Raw genomic sequence first — 24,749 nt, 5'->3', positions numbered from 1 at the left:
GCCAATCCCTGAAAGTCTCAGTGACTCACCCCATGAGGCTGTTATAAATTATCAAATCGTTCACCAAAATTTTAAAAATATTTAGCGAATATTTATTAATTTGTCTGCAATACTGAAGTTTGGTCTTTGAAACCACCACAGCCAAAGAGACAGCGTTGAGCCCGGGATTCGCACTGGGTGAACACGGATCTGACCTCCTGAGTGTCAGAGTCCCCCCTGTTCACACTCGGTGCTTTGCACGGCAAGATTTTATACAGTTTATTCTGACCAAGGCAAAGATGACCAAATTTCCTTTGTGTCTCTTCACGTGCATTGCTGTTTCTTTCCATGTGCAGGGCTGGACAAAGGCCGAGTCCAGGTGTGCCATCGGCGTGGCGTCACTGACTGTCTTGATAGATGCAATTGGCAAGGTGATAATCGCTCTTGGGTGGCTCCCAATAACTCAGGAAACCGGTGATAATCATCCTAGAAGCTTCTATTCTTACATTAAGGCATCAATTGTTATCTTAACTTGTGTCCTGGCACTAGTTGAATCTAAATAAGACAGCTGCTCCCAGCTGGGGTGGTCAAAAGATTTGGTTTGGATTTTATAAAATTTTATACCATACATTAATAGCATGAATTATCCCTACCACATATTACAAGGCTGTCCCAACACCTGCAGGGTCAAAGCTCCTGGCATCCACTGTTTACTGCCCTTTATTAATAAGTTCTCCCCTCTTTCTTGTGCCCCACTACCTTTAATTATCTCCAACTCCTCTGGTGGAAAAGACAGCAACAGCACCACCCCTTCCCCCCTCCCCCTCAGGAAGTAGCTCAGTCACAGGGGGCAAAGGGGGGATCCCAGAGACCTTTGGCAGAAGCACGGCTTTCTGAACATCTCCATTGAGCTGTTGACTACCTGTTGTCCCTTCTGAATACCCTGCCTGATGTCCCTTAACTGCTCTTATTTCTACCTCTTTAGGCAAATTCACTACCTCAGGTGAGTAATTGAGTTCTCCGGAGAGAATGTTTTTCCCTGCAAGTTAGCAAACTTCACTCCTCCCAGCTTTCCAAATGTATGTAGAACCGATGAGCATACTTGGAATATGGAAACATTCTACTACCAAGCTAACTTGAGTTTGGAATTCCAGCAGCTAAATGCTGCTGCTGAAAGAAGGAAAATGGCACCTGTCATTCTGAATTCCTTGGTTTTCTCTGTGTCATTTGACAGTGATACCAGTTTCAAGATGTTCCCAGTTGTTAAAGGATTCACATTAGTAGCAGCATATGTTTGAGAGATTTCAGTTCATTTAAAAATTGTGTTTATGATGGTCTTGCTTAGCCTTAGACCTCTGAGCACTTAGGTGCTCTGTTGAGGGGGTGGACATAGGGATTAAAAAGATTAAAATCAAAAAACCAAAAAAACCCCTTTGAATTAGCTGAGATGGCTGCATCTGTATTCTGCCAGATATTACCAGCTTCCTGCTCTTTCTCCATTTTCAGTTTTGTCTTATTTTTGTTGCCGTCTTGGGATTTGGCCAGTGTAAAATTTGGGACAGTTCACGGAATAGTCTGTTACCCCACAAAAGATGAAAAGCACATGATGGATAAGAGAAAAATTACTTCTGAGCAGCATCAGGAAAAGTTGGCTCTATGCAAAGTGCTGGCTGAAGCACTCCTTTGATTGCAGTTCTCCAAGCTGCAGGAGAGGGTGGAGACAGCAGAATCCTGGGTGTCTGTCCTGGAGACCATGATTGATGACCTTCAGTGGGACATTGACAACATCCACAAGAGATCTTGTCAATGAGAGATCAGAGAGAGCAGAGGCTCAACCACCACCTGGCGATGTCCTGGAATGAGTAAGGCGCTGGCCAGGAGACCTGGGAAGTGGGAAGGGTGTTGGATGGGTGTGTGACATCCTCTCTGAGACATTGCTGGGAGAGCTGAGAACCTGCAGCATTCCTTCTTCGGTCTTTGACCTGCTGCATTATTCTTGTAGGTGTTTCATTGGGTCTTGAAGAAATCTTTTGCATTTTTTTGCAGGTAAATTCCAGAGGCTACCAGGTGTATGGAGCTGGGAGCAGCCTTTGTGGGGGAACAATCACCATTAATGCCCACAAGATGAGGTCAGGAGCTTAGTTGTGGTCAAGGGGAAGAATACATTCAAGGAGAACAAGGCCCACAAATTGAAAAGAATTTAGATACTTATTTTAGATAATTGTTAGGTCCTGTGCCACAAATGATCTTGAGGAAGTAACAACACAGAATGAAAAGCTCAAGGTGAGACATCTGTAACTTTGTGGGATGGGCTGCCCTCAGCTTTGCGGTGCTGTGTGTGCAGAAAACCTCATTTGCAGTGTCTGTTCTGAGCCTGCTCTTTACTCCAGGCACAATTGAGCGGGTCTGTGGCTCCACTTGCACCTCAGTGCATTGGTGACACCGCGTGGCCACCGTTGGAAATTGTAATGGTTTCCTGTCCCTGTCCCGTTCTGATCTTTGAGTCCATTTTAACCATGTCTGGTTAAAACTGTATTCATGTCTTTACAAGTAGTGATCCCTCCTCCACCTTCCCCATGCCCTGTGCAAGTGGAACTAGAGAACAGAAACAATCAGGGAACTTGTGTGGGGAGAGAGGCTCTTGAAAGAGTCAAAGAATTTCTGTCTTTCCCACTGTGGGGGATGGATAGATAGGAAACAGCCTGTGGGTTTTTGATGTTTTAAAGATGGTAACACTATAAGCTGTGATGCTGTGGTATGTAAATATATGGTGGGGAGAATAATCCAAATTTCCTCCTAGTGGTCAGTGCCAGTTATAAGAAATATCCCCATAACCTAAATCCAGAGATCTGATGCTGGAAACTGTCTTGAGGCACCTCTGAATTCTGTTTATCTGCATGAGTTTGTTTAAAGATAAGTGGCCTTCAGCTTACAACATTTTTTCCCTCCTAATTACTTCTAAGGTGAATGCATGTATATATGTGTCTGTTTCACTGCTGCTAGTCCACAATAGTTTGCTCACTGTCTTTTTAAGGAGGATTCAGATTCTGTACTTCTTTTTCATTAATTTCCTTTTAGTTGTTATGTCTTACTGGTAGAAGGCTACTATAATGCCTACTTGCACGTGCACTTTCTATATTCTCTCACTTTTCTATGTGTCCATCTTTGTTGATGAGGTGAATATTGTTTATGGCAGGTCCAAGGCTGTCAGTGAGCAAGAAGGTATGGAGTTGTGCTGTGCTTAAGAATGACCACTACCTCACCCACACTGCCCTTTAGGGGCTACAGTGCACTAGAACATCTGGGTTGATTCTTTGTTACTGTTAAATACTTGTTCTGGCAGGTCTCTTCATCTCAAAAACCAAAGCTCTTCACCTGTTTTATTGGGAGGCCATGGTTGGGTGTAAAACTGGCATGACTTCTTTTCAGACAAAAGTGTTGCTCTGTTATGTGGCAGAATGATAACAGTCTTATTTTGTTCTTTGTCATTGTCACTTAGCTTGCTCTCCATCTCCATGACAATCCTCAAGAAGGTTGGCAGAAGTGTGGTTTGTTGCAGAGGTGTTTCTGTTTTTGCAGGGCGCATTAATTGGGAGATGTGTCACCTCATCAGCAGCCTCCAGAATCACAACCACCACTGAAGGGAGAGGTGCTGAGATACAAGCGCAAACTGAGAGAGGCCCAGTTGACCTGAGCAAGGTAACACAACAGGAAATGCCAGAAAAGAGGGGAAAGGCTTAGGAGAAGGGGGAATGCTGTCACCCTTGCCAGGAGTACCAACCTTTCTGATACGCTGTGCAGGATGCAGTGAAATTTTCTGTGGAGCTCTGAACTCTGCTGCTTCCTTTGACCAAATGAATGCTTTTCCTTTGTAGCTGTGTAGCGCTCCATGAAAAGGGGGCATGGAAGCATGGATCTGGGAAGACAAGGGAGAAGGGGGTGAGGAAGACTCCTGGCTAAGAACTTTAACATTTGTTTTCTTGGTCATCTCTCTTGCTGTTCCACGCCAGATCTGCTCTTACAGTGGCAGTGCTCTCCTCCAGTCCCAGTCCAGCACTGAAGACACAAAGGAGAAACCTGCAGAGATCAAGCAGGAGCCTGATGATCCTTCTGCCCAAGTGACTGTTCCCAGGGCTGCTTCTGAAAATGTTAATGAGATGAAGGCCAGGCGAGATGAAGAGGAATGGGAGCAGGAGAGACGGGAAAGGGAGAGGGAACAAGAGAAGGAAAAGGAGAAGGAGAAAGAGAATTAGAAAAAAAAGAAAGAGAAGGAAAAGGAGTGCGAACGGGAAAAGCAGAAGCAGAAGGAATCAAAGAAGGAGAGTCCAAAAAGAAGGAGAAAGGGAAGCATAAAGATGGAAGAAAGAAGGAGGATGAAGTGATCAAGCAGCTGAAGGCTGAGCTCAAGTAAGAGTTGCTGTTTCTCCCTTTCCTGTGTGAACAGTCCCCAAGCCTGGGGTGTTTACATGTTCTTGCTTTTATGGGATCAGCATCACTGCAATTAGGAACCAAGAGAGTTTCTTGACACCCTCTGTATCTGATTGTGATGTGGTCAGTGCAGTAGCCTAAAGCATGAATTACCAAAGAAGATACTTCATAGTGTGGGTCAAGTAATGTTGATTTATTGGTGTCATAACAATAGGATAGAAGTTCACAGCAGCAGGTTATTAATAGAGGACACAGCTGTGTTCCCAGTCCTATATGGTTCCCAAAGAAGAGGTGGATAGTTTGTATCTTATTGTTAGGGTACCTATCTCCAGCCTACTTCTTGCATTTCATCCCATGTGCCTAAACATGTTTCTTTTCCAGCCTGTATTCAGCTGCTGTTTTACGTTACCAGGATAAGATGACCCAAGGATGACTCCATATTGAGAGGAGTAGTGGATTTGTCTTTACAAACAAGCTGTGGGTCTGCTGGTGGATAAAGCTAGCACCGGGAGATAAAAAAACCAATGGGAAGGATTCCACTGGTAGATAATGGAAAAAGATATTTGCCTTTACAAATAAACTTCATGTTTGCTGATAAATTAAATTAGACATTGAAAGATGAAAGAAACAATGGGGAAGAAAAACTCCTAAATTCCATAAGAATTAAAAGTGAAAAGGGAGGGTTATCCATTAGAGAGGAATTTTTGGTATCAGGCGTATCAGGGAGTCTGTCCCTGTCAAGTACCTAAGCCAATGGGGAAAGAGAGAAAGGAACCCCTGTGGTTCCAATACCCTCTTGCCTTGTTCACAAGCAGGTCTCACCTATAGGCAGCACTTCCTCTGTGCAGCACACACACATGGGGTAAAGACTTAGATTACATGGCAGTACTTAGTAAAAGATACAAGAAGCTAGGACAGGACAGGCTGTGATGATTGTGGGCAAGGCTGAGCCGGACAACTGTGTACTGACTGCCCATCTTTCCCATGAGAACCTGGGGTTTTCTTGCCATGCTTTGAAGGCAGTCCTGAGTGTTTCAGATAATTTTGGAGAAAACAGGCTCTGAACAATGCTCAGTGCATATCCTTGAGCTTAGTGTTGTTTCTGGTTGGTTCTTGTATCTTGAAAAACTGAGGCAGAGGGTGGAAGAATTGGAAGACAAGGAAAAAAAGGAGAGTAAGGAGATGGCTGATGAGAATGCTCTCCATGAGATCTGAGCAGTGGAAGAACAGATTGAATATTTACAGAAGAAACTTGGCAGGGCTAAGCAGGTGAGAAATTCCTGATGAAAAATTCCTCTTTTGGCTGGGGCAACTGGAGGAGCAGCCTTCAGGTTACGTCCAGGAAGAGAGAAGGAATTTATATCTGTATGGGCCAGAGATGGGAGTTTGGTGCTTGTTTACCAAAAAGGAAGAAAACTGAGCAAGCAAAAGAACCACCAGCAAAATAACCCCCTCCACCCTCAGTGCTGGAATATCACAGGCAGGCCATGGTGGGAAATGTTTAATAACAATTAAATATTAAATAAACAGTTAAACATGTGGCCGTGGTGAAGCACACAGAGGAGAAATTGGCTTTATCAGCCATTAAGGGAAGAGATTACAATTTCTTTTTAAGATTTATTACCTCCTCAGTTCGTTTAGTGTCACAGACATTTTTTCATAGAAATCCTTTCTTTGGGATTTGTTCATCTTCTGGGAAGCTGAGGCCCCAGAAGAAGAATGTAAACAATTGTTATCAGCTGGTGTGGAATGCAACAGGTGCAGCGGTGATTGGTCTTCTGTGAGTGTTTGGATTTGCTGACCGCTCACAGGAGAGTTTGTCCTTGCTTTCTGCTGGACACAGAATTTTGTTATTCATTCTTTCCTATTCTATTCTTAGCTTAGCAGCTTCTGCAACTTCTCTCTTTATTCTTTTTAGTATAGTTATAATGTATTATATATCATATATCAATAAATCCAGCCTTCTGATCATGAACCAAGATTCTCGTCCACTTCTCTCACCCTGAAGACCTCATCAGGTCGCTGTAATATTTGGTGACCCCTTGTGTCAGAGGAAAAATTAATTTGATAAGACCAGAGGAGCAAAATTGCTGCAGTGGGTAAAATCCTGTATGTGTAGCATTTGATGGTTGCTTTGAAGTGACCACAGAAGTGGATTCAAGCCAGGAGCTGAAGAACTGAAGATCCTAAGTTGGACAGAGTTCACAGCCAAGGCTGACCACAAAGTGAACCTGAAAATCCTCTGGGAGATATTCGGAAAGAGCAGCAGAACCGTGGAGCAGGCCAGAGCATGCTGGACTCTTTCAAAAGGTACTGTTGGCTTTTCCCTTCCTGATGAACCAGCCCTCAGAAGTTTGTGGCTCTTCGTATGGGGGACACATGCCTTGGAGGAAGAGGTTCAGTTCTCTCCTTCAGAGGAGAATCTTATTGCCCTCTGGCAAAAATGGTGTGGAGAGGACGGATTTTTCTTGTCAAAACCAGATCTCTATGAGTTCTTTCGATGGGCAAAGCTTTTTGGGTTCTTTACTGATGTCCTATACGCTTTGGATGTTTTCGTGTGGGAATGCATGGACTCCATTTTCCGATTCGTTTGGGGTCAGGGGTGTGATTTCCCTCCTGTCTACCCAGCATTTAGAAAGCTCTTCCCAGTTTTGAAATGGAGATCAGCTATTTTTCCATGGACTTCTAACTGCTATGGGTTGGCTCCATTCCCTCCAAATTCAGCCGGAGAAGACCCGGTGGGGGATGAGATTCTGCTTCCCAGCCCCCCCTGCTTCGCGGCGGGGGGGGTATGAAACTTCACGTGAAGAAGTTTTATTTACTTTTTCTCTGGGGCATGTGCGGATGGAACTGTCTCTTCCCCCCCCTTCTCCCTCGCCGGGGGGATGGGAGGAGGCGGCGCCGCCACAGCCGGCCTCTCGGACCCCACCCCGTTCAGAGATGGGGGTGGCACCAGTCCCCGAGGCCTCCCCGCCCCTGCCAGCCCCGCGGCTGCCTCCAAGACCCGCCCCACCAGCGTGGCCGCCACTCCGGGTGATCCCGTCTCCGCCTCTCCAGGCGGTCCCACCTGCGGCTTCACTGGCTTCCCCGCCTGCATCTGAGAATGCAGAAACAGCGCTTCCTGCGCCTGAGTCACTGTTGCTAGGCAACAACGATGCGTCTCCAGCTTCTGGCTCAGCGGAGGAGGAGTTCTCTCCAGCCCCCTTGGCCCCCCCGCCGCTTCCACCGGCCTTCCCGCCATCTCAAACCCAGACAGTCCCTGTTCAGGATGGTGTTGAAGACGGCGCTGAACCCACGGGACTCTCGGAGCAACCCGCGGCTGCTCCTACACCCAGCGTGACCCCCCCCCCGAGTGTTTTGGGTTGTCCCGGGACTGCCCCTGCAGCAGCCCCGGCGGCTGGTCACCCTTCCGTGGAGCGGGGGGTGCATGACAGCTGGGGGCAGAGGCAGTGCGTCTGCCTGTGTTCAAGATCAGCATTCTCGGCGGGTTGGGGGGTGTTTTTTCAGGGATTGTCCCATGGAGGCTGCCATCTCTGCCACCTCTCTTGCACCCTAGTGGCGGGGTGCAGGTGAATCCCGAAAGCTCTGCCTTTGGTCCCCAGCCCGGATGGGGTGGGGATGAAGCCATGGGGCAGATGAGAGACAAACCCGATGCATTTGCATTGCAGGGGAAGAGGGCGCAGATGGAGGAGACCATAGCTGGTTTGTTGTGGGGAACAAATATCTCCAGACCCCAGATGGGATTTTTGGGGAAGGCTTCTATTTCCCTGCTGCTGGCATGCCTCAGTGGTTTTGGGGAAAGGAAGCGTGTCACCACCCGTGCTGCCATTGTACTGGCAGCAGGGTGCAGGCCTGTGGGAATGCAGAGCCTGCTTCATGGGTTTGGGCCAGGGCCATCACTTGGCCTCCTGATGTTTCTGGGAGTTGTGATTTCTCCTACCGGTCCTGGCCCCCTCCTTTTGTGGGCCAGTTTTGGGGTTCCTGGTCCATCATGGGCCAGGGCCCCCAGGGCCTTTTCTTCTCTGGCACTGCTCTGCTCTGCTGCTGCTCTTTTTGATTAAAAAAAAAAAAAAAAAAAAAAAAAGTAAAATTAAGTAAAAAAGATTGAAAATAGCGGGCAGCAGCTCTGAAGCACTGAAGCATTGAAGGGCCAGAAAATGACATTCCAAAAATTGTTCAAATTGTTTGAAATTGTTTGAAATTGTTATAAGACTGTCAACGGCTTTTGATAACTATTGATGGGACTTTTGCAGCAAGTCTGTTTCAGGACCAAAGAGGACTCTCAGATTTGTCCAAGAGAAACAACTTCAGCTCATGGACTGTTCCTGAAACTCAGCTGCTTGGACTTGAATTTTATTTGCATTGTTTTTTGCATTTTCTTAGATTGTAGGATTGTTTTAGTGATTTGTTAGTATTGTATATTTTACAGGTGAAGAAATTTCCTGTTCATTTCACATCAGCATTTTTCTTTTTAATTTATACAATTTAGAAAGGTGAGATGTCGCAGACATTTTTTCATAGAAATCCTTTCTTTGGGATTTGTTCATCTTCTGGGAAGCTGAGGCCCCAGAAGAAGAATGTAAACAATTGTTATCAGCTGGTGTGGAATGCAACAGGTGCAGCAGTGATTGGTCTTCTGTGAGTGTTTGGATTTGCTGACCACTCACAGGAGAGTTTGTCCTTGCTTTCTGCTGGACACAGAATTTTGTTATTCATTCTTTCCTATTCTATTCTTAGCTTAGCAGCTTCTGCAACTTCTCTCTTTATTCTTTTTAGTATAGTTATAATGTATTATATATCATATATCAATAAATCCAGCCTTCTGATCATGAACCAAGATTCTCGTCCACTTCTCTCACCCTGAAGACCTCATCAGGTCACTGTAATAGTTTACTGAATATGTTTGCATGGAAGTGGTACATACCTTCTGCTAAAAAAGGCTCAGTCCAATGAGAGAGCAGAACTGCCTCAGCAGGATAGAGGCAAGCCAATGAATTGACACGTACTTTCTTAGAATTTGGATTCTTGTTATTGTAGCACAGAACTGCTCTGTCTTGTCAATGCTGAAGTGGCCAAAGTGAGTTTAAGGAGCTTGGCAGCCTGTTAGTTGGAAGCTGTAAAGCTGTGCACATGTAGAATTTTTGCCCTGGTGTATCTGACAGCTGTTCAGCTGCTGGGAATTGGGTGTTAGTTTCTGCCCAGCTCTGGCAACGACTGTGTCAAACCTGATTCTGCCAGACAAGTGACTGGTGACCATCTTTTCTCTGCATCTTCAAATTCAATTCAGACTATCTTTGCTGTGGTGCAGACTTGTAGAGAATACATTTTTCTGGTCTTTGGGATTCTCGGTCTTCCCTGACACCGAGAATCTTCCTCCATCTTTGCTAGGTTTGGTGTCTCTGAATAAAATGTTTAGGCTCACTCTAGGGGGACCAGAGCACAATTTGGCCAGAGCCTGTGATTCTTTTGCAGGAGGAAGAGGCCCTGCTGTCAGAAATGGATGTCACAGGCCAAGCCTTTGAAGACATGCAAGAGGAGAACATCTGCCTGATGTAGCAGCTGGATGTAGAAGAAGGATGATGCCAACTTCAAGCTGATGTCAGAATGTATCAAGTCCAACCAGATCCATAAGCTGCTGAAAGAGGAAAAGGAGGAGCTGGCAGAAGAAGTTTTGACACTGAAAAACAGGTCATAGGGAAAAAGGAGAGAGGACAAGAGAGATGGTGGGGAGATGGAAGTGTGGGTTATCTGCACACAACTGTTTGCTCTCTCCCCCACTGAGGGAACGAGGAGAGAATCAGAAGGGACAAAGTGAGAAAACAGGTGAGCTGAATAAAGGCAGTTTAACAGTTAAAGCAGAGATGTCTATACAAGCAAAACAAGGAATTAATTAATTGATTACTTCCTGGGGCAGGCAGGAGTTGAGCTATCTCCAGGAAGGCAGGGCTTCATCAGGTCTTACTGTTATTAAATGCTGCAGCTCTGAACATCCTCCCACTACTTCCTTTCCACCAGCTGTTATTGCTGAGCACAGCCTTGTAGGGTGTGGAACACCCCTTAGGCCAGCTGGATCGGCTCTCCTGGCTGTGTGGCATCCAAGCTTCTTGGGCACCCTCAGCCTACGTGCTGGTGGGCAGCATGAGACACAGAAGGTCTTGGTGCTGTGTAAATACTGCTCAGCAGCAGCTAAAACAGTGCTGTGTTACTCACAGTGTTTTGCTCCAAAATGCTAAACATAGCAGCATGTGAGCTACTCTGAAGAGAATTAACTGTCCTCACCAGAATCAGTTCAGGATGGTGTGTTCCTCTTACCAGCCTGGGAATGCATCAGGATTCAAAGGAGCCTGTCATTGTAGGGAACAGAAGCTGCTGTATGGGCATTACAATGTCCTACAGGTTCACTGCTATGGAGAGCAGATGGGTGAGGAAAAGTGGAAAGTTCTTTTCCTGTTGGAATAGTACTTCTGCCTGTATATTCTACCTATAGCTAGTACTTCTGCCTGTATATTCTACCTATAGCTGTATATACTGGTAACAAGCAGGAGGAGTTGGAAACTGTTGGGAGGGATGACAGTTTGACAAGAAAGTTTCACAGATATGTATGCTTAGCAAATGATTTTTAAATGTAGAGTTGGATGAAGGAATAGATAAGGAAGCAAGTTTTGATATAGAAGAAAGTTTACACCCTTACAGATACAATGATCATATAGGCCCACTAAACACTGGGGGGATCTGATGCAGAGTGCAAAGCCTCTTTGAACAGATAGGAGAGATGAAACTTGAAGAAATAATTTTGTGGATGCAGAAAAAGGGATCCGACCTCAGATCCCATGGTTCAGGCTTAGTTCTCTCAAATAAAGCAGGATTAGTTTTATCTGCTCATTTTAGAATGACCTGCCCTGTGCTATTTCCATTAAGGAAATTTAGAATTGTCAGGAACTGCCAGAATCAGAAATGTTTTGAGGCAGATCATGTTTATGTAAGGTTTGGCTGTCTCTGGAATAAATAAAGCAGGAAAAAATGCCTGTAACAATCAAGCAGAGCAAAAGAGGAACAATTGTATGGTGAATTTGTTCCCTACAGCTCTCAGCCAGCTGAATTCTGGGGTCATCTACTGGGGAGTGCAAAGCTGCTTTAACTTCCACTGCCTGGTGCCATTGTTTGTGTCCCAGCACTTTGTTTGATGTGAAGAGAAAGAAACCAAATCCCACACCAACAAGCTGCAACCCAGAATTGAGTGTGAATTACAGAAATAAAGGCCTGGGAAAATAGCTTTGGAAAAGGTCTATATCCTAGACAGTGTGAAAGCCTCAGGCCTAGGTTGGCTGGGCTTAGGGTTGGCTGCCCTTGGGAAGGGAATGGAAGGGGGTGGAGTTGGGGGTGGGTGTCCCAGGGCAGCCCAGAGGCCAGGCTGTTCTTCTGGTAGTTCTGGGGAAGTGGGTCAGGATTTTCCCCCTGGCCTGCCTCAAGGAGGGGTACCTTGGTGTCCTGGAAATGCTGTGCAGGAGAAGGTAATATTCCTCTCCATCCTGCACATGCCTTTTATCTCCCTGCAGCCTTTCTAGTGTCAAAATGAGTAGAGAAAAGGAAGGCATTTAGCAGGAAATGAGAAATGTTCCCATTCCTTCCTCCTGCTTTTAAAGCAGAAAACCTTTCCTTTGGGCTGTTTTTGAGCTGAACCTTCTGAGATGTGATGGAGATTCATGGATATTGCCTGGTTTTGAACTAGGAGGAAGAGGGAAACCTCCTATGATACAAAGTCCATTTGGCTTTTCCAGTGTAGGAGAAGGAGACCTCCAAATGGATGTGGCCTAGGCAAGGTGTGAGTTTGTCATCCTCTGACAGCACAAGCCTAACGCCACCTGTGGCAGGTTCACAGTGACAAATCTCTTCCCCGGCTGTCTCTGCCTGTGTCAGTGTTGCAGGCTGAGGCTGGGGCAGGAGATGCCTTCTGCCTTGTCCCTGTTCCTGCCTTGTCTGATCGCTGCCAAGTGGAATTGTGCCAGACAAAATGCCGTGTCTGGTGCCTCTGGGTCAGGCAATGCTTTCAAGTTGGAAGCCTCATTGACACTGTTGTTGTTCCTTTGGCATCTGTGGGCTGGTAATGATAGGAGAGATGAGACTTGAAGAAATAATCCTGCTGATGGATAAAAAAGGATCAGATCCTCTGGTTCCTTAGTTCTGCCAATTCCTGGGTATGGCCCCCTTGGATTGACTTCATTGCTGATCTGCGGCTGGAATGCTTAATTCTGGTAGGGAGTAGTATTGCTCATCAAAGGAATTGCCAATTTTGCTGGATTACTTCTAGATCAGGAATGAACTATCTCATTAATCCTTAACTGTCTCTCTTTTAATCCTGATTGAGACATTCTTCAGAGGGAAAGAAACCCAGTTTTAAGATTAATGCTCCTCTCTAACAGCTCGGATGCCACATGATTTTATCCTTTGCGAAACCATGTAAAAATTAATTCTCTAAATATTAACAGCTCAGTTGGATAGTAATTTAGAATGACCTGCCCTCTGCTATTTCCATTAAGAAAATTTTGAATTGCCAGAATTAGCCAAGAGCAGAAATTTGTGAGGCAGGTCATATTTTATGTTGGTTTTGGGTGTCTTTGCAGGAAAGAAAGCAGGAAAAAAACCCCCATGCTACAATGAAGCAGAGCAAAAGTGGCAATTTGCAATTGGATGGCCAGTTTTTTTCCCTGCAGATACAGACTCCTTGAACCCTGTGGATATATAATGTGGATTGCAAAGCTTCTTCCAGCATGAGGTGCCATTGCTTATGTGCCAGCACTTCCTTCGTTTTGAAGAGAAATAAATGCAATGAACCCATAAAACCCAACCCAGAACTGAGTGGATTGTTACAGAAACAAAGGCCATGAACACTTGCTTCACAAAGCAATCACTTCCTAGGTGTAATTGTCGAATTCTAGAGACCACTGTGGATTGACAATAGTTTAGAAGGAAAGGGATTTCAAAGTAGTTGATGAGCAAGGAACAACACATAGGCAAAGTTGTAGAAGCTTTCTGTCTTGGCTTGCTAGCTCCATACAGTTCAGAAGAATTCTAGTGAGGCTAGTTTCATGAAAAATAAAAACAGAATGATCTTCTGAATAGTGAAAAACCCCTTGGATGCCTCATCCATTAGATGGATTGATTGTAAAGGTGGGAGTTCACCTAACTCACTTCTTCCCTTGTGAGCAGGGATCAGCCTCACACAGAGGTGAGGTGGGAGCCTGGCTGCTCTCTGGTGGGAGGAAGGGTCTTGTGGCAGCCCAAAGAGGCTGTGCACATTGCCAAGGAACAGTTGTGTTCTGCATGTGTCCCCTGCAAGGAGCTGTGCTGCTACCAGTGCCCCTAGAGCTGCAGAGCTGCTGTGCTGTGGGGTGGGGAGAGGAGCAGGAGGGTGCATGTGCATCTGAGACATTCCTGGAGAGCACAGGGCTTTGGGCTCCCTGCTGTCCCAGGGCAGCCCAGAGGCCAGGCTGTTCTTGTGGTATCTCTTGGGAAGTGGGGCAGGGTTTTGCCCTGGCTTGCCTCAAGTGTCTGCCAGCAGGAACATGTTTCCCTGTTTCAAGTAACAGCTGCTCAGACAGCTCGGAAGAGCCGACCGAGTCCGGCTGGGACTCGCAAACCGAGAGAGCAGAATTAATGTGGTTTCGAGCGAAACCGAATAAAGCTTTAAACAATATCGGGAAACAATCGCAACACAAACTCACCGATTGGGGAAAAATAAAAGCAGCTTGTGGGGACCGGGCACCGGCAGCCTCCATGCACGCTTTCCCGGTGGGGGTTGCCAGAGCGCGGGGGAACCAACAAAGGGCATATACCCCAGTTAACCCAAAAGAAGCCAAAGCGATTTCAGAAAAAGGGGTCAACTCAGCTGTAGTACCCACTCTTGAGGACGAACTTTCTAGCAATAACGATCTGCTCACTTTTGATATTACGCAAATAAGCCGCATGCTTTTTGATGGGGCGGGGCGGATTGTATTTAAGCAGGAGTGGCAGGACGACCGCGTTAGCCCAGGCTTCTGGGGAAGGGCAGCAACCCAGCGAGCTGTCCCCAGCCGGCACAGCTTTCCCTGGCAGCACCCTCACTCCAAGCACACCCGAGGGGGACCTGTAGGAGCTGTGGGAAGATACCTCGCTAGGGACTGTAGATCCCGGCCCCGGGGAAACGGGAGAGGGAGGGGGCGCATGGGCCATTCTCAGCCTCCTCCTGCTGCAAATGCGAGACAGTCCATCTATGCCATCCCCCAGTGGGGCAGGGGAACCTCATACCCAATGCCCCCACAGGGAGCAGTCAATTTCGCATCCCCGCCAGCAGCACAATGGCAGAGTTATGCAGCACCCTCAGTACCCTCGCACCCCCCACTGCCACAACCTGCGCCGGTGTCACAGGACCAGCAGGGGACACCCCAGTGCGGGATCCCTGGGTGGCCTGGCCATGAAAATAGGGAAGGAGCCCCTGATGGTGTGGGGGACATGCCGCCTTTACAGCAGTCAGGATCCCCACATCATAGGACTCCAGTTTTGGGTGGACATGGGATCAGACTGCATGATTTTTCCCCAAGCACATTGGCCTGGACATTGGCAATTCAAAGAAGTCCCTCCAGTGAATGGAGTGGGAGGACAGTCCCGGGCGTGGAAAAGCACCCAGCTGGTGGCTTTAACACTTCACACAAAAAAGGGACCAGGAGTGTCAACATCAGCAGCAGCCCTAATGCTGGAAGAAGCACTCTCCTTGCGACAGGGCACTGTGTCAGTCATTCACGTCAACAGCCACAACCCAGTCAAAGGTTACTTCCAGATCGGCAACGACAAAGCGGACGCTGCAGTGAAAGGCGTATGGATGTTGCAGGAAGCCCGTCAACTGCACGAGTCGCTCCACATCAGAGCCAAAGCACTGGCGAAGAGATGCGAAATCTCGACAGCGGACGCGAAACGTATGGTAGCCACCTGCCCTCATTGCCAGAAGTCACCCCTATGCACCTGCGGGGTCAACCTGAGAGGTCTCAAGCCTTCAGAGATCTGGCAGTGGGACTTTACTTGGTGTCAACTGCTGAAGCCCCGAGCATGGCTTGCAGTGACAGTAGACACTTAAAGCGGAACGATCATAGCCACACGGCACCATAAAACTAACTCCAAGGCCACAATTCAGCTCTGGCTGACAGCCATGGCCTGGCTTGGTATCCCCAAGCAGATCAAAACTGACAATGGTTCCAATTTCACTTCTAAACCAGTGCAAGAGTTCGCTTCAAAATGGGGCATCACATTAGTGCAAGGTATCGCGTATAACAGTACCGGGCAGGCCATAGTCGAGAGAGCAAATCAGACCCTGAAAACCAAGATAGAAATGTTGGTGAAAGCAGAGGGCTTTGCCAATGCCATTTCCCCAGGAGATCAGGCACGTATACTGGCAACCGCTCTGCTGGCATTGAATCAATTCCCTAGGGGAGATGAAACAAACAGTCCCGTTCAAAAACACTGGGCCACCCGAACGCTAGAGGAGGGCCCTCAGATTGTAATTAAAAATGAGCTAGGTGAATGGGAACTGGGTTGGAGGTTGATGCTCACGGGGAGAGGGTAGGCGAGATCAGGTGGTGTCCACTTAAGTCAATTAAGCCGGACCTCCACAGCGAGCAGGATGAGACTGATGAGAGTTGCGAGTTTCTGTTTACAGGACATGCTCGTGGGATGTCCTCGTGATGCGTACATCCCCATTCCAGAGGAAAGAGACAGACCACCAAGCTGTCAGGCAGCGCCCGAGAGACCCGCACGGGTGAGACCCAAGCATCAACGGTGTTTCTGTGTGATTTTGCTGTTGGGGCTTGTTGCCAGAGGGCAAGCCAGCCCAGATCACTACCCCCATCGGCCATTCAGGTGGGTCATGCAACACCTTAGTAGTGACAAGGTGCTCAGAGAAATCACCACACCGAATGCCCCATCCTTCGTGCTCCGCATCACCGACCTGTTTCCAGGACAACCAAAGGTAGACCCCCATTCCCCACACTCCATGCACATGTACCTATCCTACTGGTGCCCAGCTCCAAACCCTGGGAAAAGCTACTGCAATCACCCAGGGTGGGGACATTGTGGGCACTGGGGCTGTGAAACCATTGTCACAGATGCCAGACCATCGGGGCCTGGGTGGGATCCACAAGAGCTCGACAAATTCTTACAATTCACCTGGGGACCCATCGGCTGCAAAACACCCCTCTTCTTTCATGGAAACTTCCATCGATATCTGTGGAGAGTATTATTAATAATTGGTTAGCTGAGAAAGGCCACGCTGAAATAATGCCGCTGGTTAAGCTGAAGGAGAAAAGTCAGCAGTCAGCAAGCTAAAAGGAAAGGTCAGCAGTGACCTTGCTGCAACATGAGGATAGGGAGTTGAGATTAGTTCTGAAATATCCTAAGAATATGTAGAAAGTATCAAAAGTAGAACCATAGGAATGTAGAAGTAGGCGTAGATGCTGATATGTAAGCTGACCAATCCTGAGCTCAATTTTTGCAATATGTATGAAGCTCATTATTAACTGTATTTAACCCGCTGTACTAATCAATAAAATTGGGCCTGTGATGATCAAACGGATGTCTGGGTCTCCTTCCGTCGACAAATGGTGGAGAATGCGGACATAACCGAATCTCTGCCCTTTTTCTCGGATTAAAAGAAAAAGGGATTACGCCACGGTCGAGGAAGTTGGGTTTGGGTCCCGGCAGCAGGGACGGTGCCGGAATTTGAAGCACCCTTAAGGTTCACAACTGTGACTTAAGCCAATACGTGTCCGCCGGAGCCTGGAGAGCTGCAACAGCGCGCGCTGATTAATAGGTATGAATAGGCAAGCGGCATATGATTTATTCGCCCCATATTTAGAGTGGCGAGAGATAAAAGGGATAGATTTAAAAAAGGAGTTACCAGGGTTATTAGCCTATGGCCATGCTAAGGGTATCTTTTCTAATCCTTATACAGTTCATGAGCTAGCAGAGTGGAAGAAGTTTGATGAAATATTGTGGGATACAGTGTTAGACGATGATAAGTCAGCAAAGAAATTCGGGAAGTTATGGCGGGTGGTGTATAACACGTTACTTCAGCAGGTCTCTGAGAGGAAGGAAGCAGAAAGGGCAACAGAAGCTCATAAGAGGAATATAGGGTATGGTCGTGAGGATGATCCCCTGGCACCTTCTGTAACTAAGATACTTATGCCTAAGGGTCCCCTTCAAAGTGGTGTGGAGGATTTTCCTATAGGCGCAGTGGAACCGTCTGCACCTTTCCTGTCAGAGGGGGAGGGCGAGTCGGATGGTGGGGGTAAGAGCAAACCAGCTTTGCCTCCGCCACCAGCTTCAGGCGGGTCGGACGGTGGGGGTGGGAGCAAGCCAGCTTTGCCTCCGCCGCCAGCTTTGCCTCCGCCGCTTCCCCTCAATGAGCCGGCTCCGGTTTCACTGTCGGCTCCAGCGGGGGGGCTGATTGCCCCCCGCAGCCCGGCTCAGCTTGAGCCGGCTCCGGTTTCACTGTCAGCTCCAGCGGGGGGGCTGCTTCCCCCGCGCGAGCCAGCCTCTGCTTCACTGCCTTCCCCGTGCGAAAACTCGGTGTCTGCACCGAAGCGCCAGCAGCATAGCACCCTTAAAGAGCCAGATCCCATCCCAGGGGCACACCGTGATCCATTGTGGGAGATGGCTAAACAGAGGAGGGAAGCTTGGGCTGCTTTGGCGAAAGAAGTAATGCAAATGGGAGATGGTGAAGCGGTGGAAATAGCCTCTAGTCTTGCATGTCCGGTAACATACACACCACAGTATGATGCACAGGGGAACCTTACGCATAATATAGCAGAATATACTCCCTTAGACTGGAAGCTGTTAACTCAGCTGCGTTCTACGGTTAGTCAGTTTGGAGTAAAAAGTGAACCTGTTAAGCAAATGCTAGATTATCTTTTTAATACTCAGGTTTTATGTCCTAATGATTTAAGAGGAATAGTTCGGTTGATATTCACTCAGCATCAGCAGTTGTTGTTTAATGCACATGACCCATTACATGGAGTAACAGTAAAGGAGCTGATGGGCTTAGAGGCATTTTTACGTACAGAGGCACAGATGATATCGGGAGAAGATAAACTTAGGGAGTCTATGTGGTTAGTGAGTGCTGCAATTGACATGGTTAAAGAGCCAGGAGGGTTACCGGCTTATATGGGCATTAAACAAGGTAGAGAAGAATCATTTGGAAATTTTATTGATAGAACAGCTACTGCTACAGATCGGGTTGGTGTTGCAGGGCGCTATTGAAGTAGTGTGCCTTGCAAAATAGCAATCCAGCAACCCAAAGAGTGTTAGCTGCTTTAGGGGAAAATTGGGCTATTGAGGAAGCATTAGAGTGAATGGCATTAATGCCAACAGCTTCACAGGCATTTATAGTAGAAGCCTTAAAGGAATTAGGATTAGGGTTGCAAAAGCATAGTCTACTCAGAGTCAGGTGTTAGCTGCTCTTGCTCCTCTCCTAAGAGGCTCACTGGCGGTCACGTAAGGAGGCTCGAGACCATTCATCAAGTGTTACCGATGCGGCAATGAGGGACAGACGCAAGTTGCTGCCGTGTCATCGGAGACACCAGCTGCTGCCGTAACATCGCTGCTACCTCCTGTCTGCAACCCGCAACAACAGGGAGCCTCGGCTTGGACTTATCAGCATCAGTAGACGTCACACTAAGGACGAACCGGCCTGAGAGGATACCCACTGGAGTAAAGGGCCCTCTTATATTAAATGGACAAACATGTGGAGCATTATTGCTGGGACGTTCTTCTACAACCATGTTGGGATTATTTGTTTTGCCTGGTGTTATCGATGCAGACTTTACAGGGGAAATACAAATCATGGTTTACACCCTTTATCCTCCGATTAAAATTACAAAAGGACAACGCATTGCACAATTGGTACCACTGTCACAAATGATATCGGGAATACAATCATTTACTGGACAAACACGGGATGAAAAAGGTTTTGGCTCTACTGGTGTTACACTTTTAACTGTGGATTTACAAAATAGACCTAAACAAAAGGTTGAAATTACTTATGGGCATCAAAGCATAACCCTTTATGGATTATTGGATACAGGAGCAGATACCAGCATCATTTTTCCAGAAGCATGGCCACAACATTGGCCTCTATTTCCTTCATCAAACATGCTCACAGGAGTGGGAGGATTTACGTTGGCAAGCAGATCGCTGTCTTTGTCTGTGTGTATTGAGAATCAACAAATATCTGCTGTGTTTTCAATTGTTCAACTGCCTCCTACAGTTTCTTGTTTAATTGGAGGGGACATTTTAACACAATTGGGAGTGGTGTTAACTAACCATCACCCTTTGGGGTAATTGCCATTGCTTGGACTTTCCCCATTCCACTCACCTGGAAAACGGATACACCGGTGATGGTTAAGCAATGGCCACTAAAAGGGGAGAGTCTTATGCATGCCCATGAATTGGTACAGGAACAATATACAAAAGGGACACCTACGTTTATCCACAAGCCCTTGCATATTCGCTTGTTATTGCTGCAGAGAAAATTCAGACTACAAAGCCCTGGAAATATTTGGGATGGACTCTGATGGATCAAATAGTAATACCACAAAAATTGGAATTACAATTGGACATTAAAACTCTACATGATGCACAAAAGTTGCTGGGAGACTTACAGTGGCTGAAGCCTATTGTGGGAATACCAAATCATTTACTAGAAGCCCTACGGCCTTTGTTAAGAGGCGTGGACCCTACTACTCCTGTACACCTGACAAAGGAGCATCAGCTTGCCTTGCAGCAAATTAGTAACTGTGTACAGCAAGGGTATGTGTCTCGTCAACAACTCGACCACCCCATTGACCTTACTATCTGGAATAGCCCTTGCCACTTGCTTGGTGCTCTCTCTCAGTTGCAAAAGAAAACGGGGGAGATACGGGTGTTGGAATGGTTATCACCACCACTACAGTATAAGAAAACAATATCTTCAAAAATTGAACAATTGGCTGCATTAATCAAAAAGGGGCGTCTCAGAATTCTTGAAGTGGATGGTAGAGAACCTGCTACTATTAGATTGCCTATGGAAAAAGAAACCTTGGACTGGTACTTGATTAATTCAAAGAATTTACAAGAAGCATTATTGATGTCACCTGCTAAAGTAGAGACTAGTAAATTAGTGCCTAGAGTTTTGCAATGGATGACAGAATGGAACTGGATCACTCGACCTTTGAGAGAAGAAAACCCCATAGAAGGAGCTATTACAGCTTTTACGGATGCAGGAAAGAAATCAAGGCGTGCTGCTGTTACCTGGCAAGAAAAGGGACAATGGAAGCATCAACTCCTCACAGCAGACCCTGCAGATAGCTTACAAACTTTGGAATTGCTAGCAGTAGTATGGGCGGTGTCCAACTTACAGGAGCCTTTAAATGTGGTCACAGACTCTATGTATGTTGCAGGAGTAGTCAAACGAATAGAGGAAGCAGCAATTAAGGAAGTGAATAATAAACGATTGTATGAGTTACTGATACAGTTAAGGAAGGCTTTACGAGAAAGAAATGCAGCATATTCTGTGATTCATATTAGGAGTCATAAGTGGTCTGAAGGTTTAGGAGAAGGGAATGAACGTGCAGATAAATTGGTTACCCTACTCATTGATAATTCTTGTCCTATTGACAAGCACACATTGGCCAGAGAAGCACATAGTAGATATCATCAAAATGCAAGAAGTTTAGCAAAACACTTTGAGCTGAGTTTGTCAGAAGCCAAGGCCATTGTCAGAGCATGTCCAACATGTAGTTATCATAATGGTGGGATAGGTCTAGGCATCGGGGTAAATCCTCGAGGTTTAGAAATAAATGAGAAATGGCAAATGGATGTTACACACATAGCCAGATTTGGTAAAGTCAAGCATGTGCACGTCACCATAGATACATACATTACATATGGGCTACGGCTCAGGCAGGAGAGAAAGCTACACATGTTATCAGACACCTGTTAAGTTGTTTCACTGTTATGGGAGTTCCAAAGAGTATCAAAACCGATAATGGTCCAGCTTATGTAAGTGCTAGGGTTCAGAAATTTTTGAATCAGTGGTCTGTTAAGCACGTGACAGGTATTCCACACTCTCCTACTGGACAGGCAATAGTGGAAAGAGCAAACGGTACCCTTAAGCAGTGTATTGAAAAACATCAAGATTTGGCAGATCCACAGGCATGTTTGGCTAAGGTTTTGTATGTGATTAATCATTTATGCATTTTTGGGGAAGATGATACCCCTCCTGCAATGAAACATCATCCGAAGTCAGGTCAGGAAAATACTAAGGAAACAGAGGTCTGGGTTAAGTATAAGAACCCGAGTGCAGGACTATGGGAAAACCCTGCAAAATTATTATATTGGGGTCGGGGGTATCTTTGTGTTTCCTCACCTACAGGACCTTTGTGGGTGCCTGCTAAGTGGACTAAACCTGTTTTTGATGCAGCCTCTGGTGGATCGCCTCACGGAGGAGGACAGGGAGCGACTGGGGAAGAAACTGCTTCTAGTCCTACAACCGCTACTGTTACAATTGAAGGGGTACTCGGAAGCGTTGGACAGAGCACTGACACGTCACTATCGGACAGCCCAGGAGCTGATTGGTTTTATTGACTCATTATCAACTTTTCATTTAATGAATCCAGCGAAACTACATTGCCTTGACTGTTACAATCCACATTGTGCTGCCTGGATAGCCCTACGTTGTGGGGGTTGTGAAAGAACTTTTTGGATAGAACAATCACTATTGTGGGATTTGTGGTGTCATACTTGTGAACACGAGCACACGTGGGGTAAAAGCTGGCAAGATGAATTAAGGAGACAAACAGGGCAAAATGCATATATAGCTTTAAATCTTTATGAGTCTCCTGAACAGAAAATTCTTGCTTATTATCGATGGGAAGTACAATGTATTGTAAATAGAATTAAGGTTCAAAGTAAATCATGTATAGTTTCTATAAGGTGTAGGAAATTAGTGCCTTTAACACAGCATTCAATTGTAGGACCCTTCAAAGGGGATCCTGATAGAGCATTAGATTGCTGCATTGACAAATTGCAAAAATTGAGTTTGCAAGTGGCAGGACCAGTGAAATCAGGAGCAGCAAGATTAAAGACAGATAAGAAAAAGAAGGCAAAAGGGGAAGGGTCTCATTTGAATAAGGGTATCAGTGATTGCTAATTAATTTTCTATGATTAGAACACTTTTACAGTTGTGGGACCCTCGGGAAGATATAGTTGTTGAGGAGGATAATGAACAAGAACTACGATTACGAAATAAGATACGTCTTGTGTTAAAGAGAGACCTTGAGCTGTTAGCCTCATACAGTAAAAAGGCAGAAGAGGCTTTGCGATCACCGCCATTGAATTGGTTGCTTTGGATTGAAGAACCACAATTTCATACTGGTCCTTACTTATATTCACTTCCTTGTTATGTTTGCAAAAGGGATAATGATAAATGCTATGCATGGGTAGCTTTGCATTGTGCAGATTGTAATCAGGTTTATTGGTATTCACAGAGGTTAGTAGATTATTTATGGTGTAAACCTTGTTCTGGAAGGTGGATTCGAAATTATTTCTGGGTTAGAGCTCTTGAACAAAGTACTGGCCTGCCAGGACGGACAGGATTACAGCTTTTTGAGAGTGCAGAACAAGTGATTATAGCATATCTTAGGTGGAAGTTGCAGGAAAACCTTAGAATATTTGAAATTACTAAAGCCTCACGCATCATAGCAGCTCGCTGTAAAGCTGATTGGCCTTCAAACTTACCTCATGCTATACCTGTGAGCAAGGATGCTGATTTAGAATTAGATCAGTATATTCAAAAATTAACTCAGCCTTACAATAGACAATCTAGCAAACCAGGGAAAAGACAGCGAAGAAAGGAAAAACAAAGCAAGCAGAAGGAAGGAAGGGAGAAGCAAAGCAAGCAGAAAGAAAAATGAGGTTTGTTCTTGTTATACTTCTCAATGCTGTAGCAAGTGAAGCAGTAGGAATAACACACTTTAGTCAACCAAGGGAAAATTTATGGGTGACACTTGCTAATCAAACTAACCAATCATCACTTTGTCTTAGTCTTGGAGGAGTCACTAACCCATTTCGAACATGCCTGGTAGGACTTCCGGTGTGGTCTCCTGGAGAATTTTGCAGTTTGATAAACAATCAAACCTTATGTATGTCTAGCATGTCAAACATCACATTGCCACAACAAGGGTGTACTGCAGGTTAGAGTGATGGCTATCGTCAATGCTTACTAATCCAATCACTTAACACCTCTTTGCATTCTCCTCCTGAGGAATTGGATCTTTTTGGAAGTACAAATGCCAGCGTATCTAACACTACAGCTGGCGGATGGTTTAGCTTCAGACTTTTGGGTGCTCAGAATTTAAACCAACCTAAAGAAACATGGGCCACCCTAGATTCATCCCTGAATGTGAGTGAATTCTCTCCACAGCATTACAGTCAATGTAACAGCACAAATATCACAGCACCAATGAAATTACCCACAGGAATATTTTTGATTTGTGGAGACAGGGCGTGGAATGGTATACCAGCTAAACCACAGGGTGGACCCTGTTTTTTGGGAAAATTGTCACTGTTTCACCCTAATGTGTCCTTGCTAATGCAGTTGAGTCAAAATTCAAACAGGAAAAAACGTAGCATACATGACTTAGACTGCAGCAAGATAGGAGATCCACGGTTTTGGGGCACATTCAAACAGGTGGTGGTTTCAACTATCTTGCCAGGAGGATCTGCCAATAAAGCTATGAATTTAGCAAAACAATTAGGATGCTGGGCAAGGGATGAGCTGAACAAGACATCACAAATTCTAGACATGTTAACTGCAGATGTGCAAAGTGTTAACCATGCTGTTTTGCAGAATAGAGCTGCTGTAGATTTTTTGCTCTTAGCACAAGGGCATGGATGTGAAGAGTTTGAGGGAATGTGTTGCATGAATCTGTCTGATCATTCGGTGTCCATTCACACTAAGATAAAAGAATTGCAACAGGGACTTCACAAACTTAAGGAAGAAGACGGTTTAGGAATTGACGAATGGCTTAAAGGCCTAGGACTTGGACCGTGGCTGAGGAACCTTGTGATCTATGCTATAGGCCTGCTGGGTATAATCTTACTGTTTTTGCTTATTTTGCCTTGTATCTTTAACTGTATTCAAAACATGGTCAGCCATACAATAGCAAAAACATGGCAAACTAATCTCCTTGCGCAAGAAGAAAACGGGGGAAATGTGGAGAGTATTATTAATAATTGGTTAGCTGAGAAAGGCCATGCTGAAATAATGCCGCTGGTTAAGC

General features: G+C 45.9%; 1 pseudogene; it reads left to right on the top strand.

Annotated features, from left to right (window-relative positions):
- The first annotated feature begins 278 nt into the window (after positions 1 to 278).
- LOC131571686 (E3 ubiquitin-protein ligase BRE1A-like) overlaps positions 279 to 24,749 on the top strand; it is a 49,219-nt pseudogene continuing 24,748 nt past the window's right edge.

The sequence above is a fragment of the Ammospiza caudacuta genome, chromosome Z (assembly GCF_027887145.1).
Source record: "Ammospiza caudacuta isolate bAmmCau1 chromosome Z, bAmmCau1.pri, whole genome shotgun sequence".
In the NCBI taxonomy this organism is placed as follows: domain Eukaryota; kingdom Metazoa; phylum Chordata; class Aves; order Passeriformes; family Passerellidae; genus Ammospiza; species Ammospiza caudacuta.
Note: the sequence above shows the minus strand (reverse complement) of the source record. Positions and strands in the feature narration are given on the sequence as shown.